This window comes from Brassica napus, unplaced genomic scaffold (genome assembly GCF_020379485.1).
Source record: "Brassica napus cultivar Da-Ae unplaced genomic scaffold, Da-Ae ScsIHWf_1437;HRSCAF=2027, whole genome shotgun sequence".
Lineage (NCBI taxonomy): Eukaryota > Viridiplantae > Streptophyta > Magnoliopsida > Brassicales > Brassicaceae > Brassica > Brassica napus.
The window spans coordinates 82,501-86,341 of NW_026014849.1; positions in this window are offsets into that span (position 1 = coordinate 82,501).

The following is a 3,841-nucleotide window of genomic DNA, read 5'->3' on the forward strand; positions in this document are numbered from 1 at the left end:
GTAGGATTAGGGTGTGTGTAAATGCAAGAATACAGAGTCATTGCATACGCCTCAAGACAGTTGAAGAAGCACGAGGAGAACTACCCCACACACGATCTGGAGATGGCGGCCGTTGTTTTTGCATTAAAGATATGGCGCTCGTATCTTTATGGAGAAAGCGTTCAGGTATTTACGGATCACAAAAGCCTTAAATACTTGTTCACTCAGGCGGATCTGAATTTGCGACAAAGACGGTGGATGGAATTCATTGCGGACTACGACGTTCAGATTCAGTATCACCCAGGAAAAGCAAACGTGGTAGCGGATGCATTGAGTCGACGAAGAGCTGTAGTAGACTCAGAGCGAGATTTGGAGAAGTTATCAGACGAATTCAAGAAGGTAACTTTAGCTGCACTGGAAGGAGAATCTAGTGAACCATTGGGAATGCAAGCCGTGAACCAAGCCAGTTTGATACAACGTATTCGAGGAGCGCAGCGGCAAGACGAGAACCTGTAGATCATCATGGAGCAGCTACGAGAGCAAGGAGGGCCAAATGCTAGTGGATATCAGATGGCAGAAGACGGAACATTGCTACTCAACGGAAGAATCACTGTGCCAAAGGAGGGAGGATTCAAGGAGGAAATTCTCAAGCTAACGCATCAGTCACTTTTGAGTATACATCCTGGAAGCACCAAGATGTATAGAGATATGAGGAGATATTACCATTGGCCAGGAATGAAGAAGTCAGTAGCAAGATGGGTAGCGCAGTGTCAAGTTTGCCAGCAAATCAAAGCCGAACACCAAGTGCCAGGAGGGTTACTTCAAAGCTTACCTATTCCCGAGTGGAAGTGGGATTCAGTGTCCATGGATCTAATCACAGGATTACCAGTGGCCAGAGGAAGATCAAACAATGCAATTTGGGTTATCATGGATCGGCTGACAAAGGAGCACATTTGTTAGCAATCAGAGACACAGACAAGACGGAGACAATGGCGGAACTTTACATCAATCAGATTGTGAAGCTACACGGAGTACCAGCAAACATTGTCTCAGATCGAGATCCAAGATTTACAGCAGCATTCTGGAGAGCATTGCAAGGAGCGTTGGGTACGGAGTTGCACATCAGTACTGCATTTCACCCAGAAACGGACGGGCAGACGGAGAGGACCATCCGGACAATAGAGGATATGCTACGTTTGTGTATTCTCGATTGGTCAGGTACGTGGGAGAACTATCTACCTTTGATAGAATTTTCCTACAACAATAGTTTCCACGCCAGCATTGCAATGTCACCATACGAGGCATTGTACGGAAGACCCTGTCGAACACCTCTATGTTGGACGGAAGTTGGAGAACGAAGATTATTCGGACCAGGAGTCATTGAAAAAACGTTGGAGAAGCTGCAAGTCATCCGAGTAAACATGAAGAAGGCACATGATCGACTGAAGAAGTACGCGGATCAAAGAAGGCGAGAAGTAGTATTTGCAGTTGGAGATATGGTCTATCTCAAGGTATCAGCTCAGAAAGGAAAGGATCGTTTCGGCAAAGTCGGGAAGTTAGCAGTTCGTTTCATTGGTCCATACCGGATCATTGGAAGAGTAGGAGAAGTAGCTTACAGGCTAGAGCTGCCAGAAGACATGAATTTACACCCTGTATTTCATGTATCTATGCTGAGAAGGCACATTCGAGATCCTGATTCTATCGAGCCTGAGAGAATCCCAGAGCTTAGGACAAATCTCACATATCCAGAAGGGCTGATACGCATCGGGGAACGACGTTTGAAGAAGCTGAAGAATAGGGAGATTCCTCAAATCCAAGTCTTTTGGGGAAGACAAAACCGCTTGGTGATAACATGGGAAGATGAAGACAGATTTCGTCAGAACTATCCAGAGTTCTTCGAAGATGAAGCGGCGACGTCATCAGCACCTTAGAATTCGGGGACGAATTCTAATGAGTGGGGGAGAATGTAATGACCCTGCTCATAAGTAGAAAAGTCAAAGACCTTGACCTTAGTCGTGGTCGAAACGAGGAACGGTCATGGTCGAAAGACAGTTTTCTGCCAGTACGAGAAAATCGATAAAAACCGAGCAAGAGGAGATCGACGTTTTGAAACCGAAGAAGGAGAAGCATTGTCTAAGTAAATCAAGAAATGAGTTTTCTCATTTGAAGAAGAGATTTAGAAGTTGTTGACATGGCGAAGAAAGTGAAGACGCGATGACATGGCGACCACCGATTGGATTCGGAGGAGTGACGGAGCGATACGCGTGGCAAACTCTCATTGGCTGGAAGAAGACTTGGCGACCAAGTTACGAAGCTTCTAGAAGACGAGACTTGGCGACCAAGCAACGGTAAAACTTGGGGAGAAAGGTAAAAACCTTCCGGAAGCAAGGTTACTTGCCGCGGAAGTTTCGTAGTGGGACATGTGTCCATTTTTCCTCATGCATATGTGCCATTTGTCCAGCCCAGCCTCAGTCCTCCATTTCTATAAATACCAGACCCCTCCCTTTCATTTTTCTCATTCAAAACCGTGAGAGCTTACCTTAGAGAGAGAGTGGTGAGTTAGAGAGAGAAACCGAGAAAAAAGAGTGTTTTCGGGTAGTTTTTAGTTAGCGTTTTTGGGGAGATAGCTAGGGGTGATGGATAGTCTTTGTTGCCAGTAGCCAAGTTGGGTTTCCTGTGTGTTTCTTGTGTGTGTGTTTTGTATGCAGGTACAAGCTTGACCAACGGGTCTTAAACGGAGACTCGGAGCATAGTTAATCGATTTTCTGCAGGGCCCCGGGGAAAGTGTGTGCTGCTGCATACATGTTGTGTGATTGATTGTTTGTTTGTTTAGTTGTCACTCGCTTAGTTATTAGTTTTAGTCTAGACTTAGGTGCATCGAGGTTTGAGGTTAAGCTCCCTCATGCTAAGTAGTGTTTTGTGTGTGTGTTGTCTGGACTAGGGCGAGTGATTGTTATGCTTTGAGTCTAGATGTGCGTGGAGGTTAGAGGTGGAGCTCCCTCACGCTTGTTGCTTGTTTGTGTGGCATCTAGTCTAAAGCATAGGCCATCTCGGGGTTAGATTAGGGAAAGCCTAATTCTCCGAAGGTGTTCGAGACCATGGAGTTAGATTGGGCGATACCCAATTCTCTAGTGGTGGAGTGACCTACTCTCCATGGCTTGTCACGTGAAGTGGGTCGCGCCCATGGACAAGCGCTGCATGACGATGCGGCCCGGGTTAGATTGGGAGAAGCTTAATTCCCGGAGATGATGTTTTCCGACCATGTGACTGTTGTGTTTGTGATCGGGAGTGTTCAGTATGGAGATGTGTTAGGGCTCCGATGTGTTGGGATCCCAGGATGTGTGTCATCCGAATTTTTGTTTGTGTAGATCGAGTCTAGGATCGAGTCTAGCTTTCTTTTTGTGTAGTTAGGCCTCGGTGGTGAGACCATTTGTTTGTTTAGTAATTGCTTGTTTGCTTGCTTGCTTGCTTGTGTGTTTGTTGCTTCTGCTGTGTTATTAACTAACCAATTGTTGATTGTGTTTGGGGCATGGGCTGAAGGGGATCGTTGTTGTTTATTTTTGGAAACTCACTGAGTAATTCCGATTACTCATCCCCTCTTCTACTATGCAGGTAACCCGTAGGTAGGAAGCTTAGGACGCAGCGGAACGGGAAGCGGCCGGTGTAGATTGGAAGTGGCATAAGCATAAGCGGACTATCTTTTGGAATGTATAATTACTTTCTTTTCATTTTGGCACTAGGCCGTGAGCTCAAACTCTGATATTTTGTATTGTAATGTTTTGTAAAACGCTTGCTACCTATTATTAATAAAATGTATGTTTATATTCGTAGTTGTGTGTTAAATGATACTAGACCTTGTCCG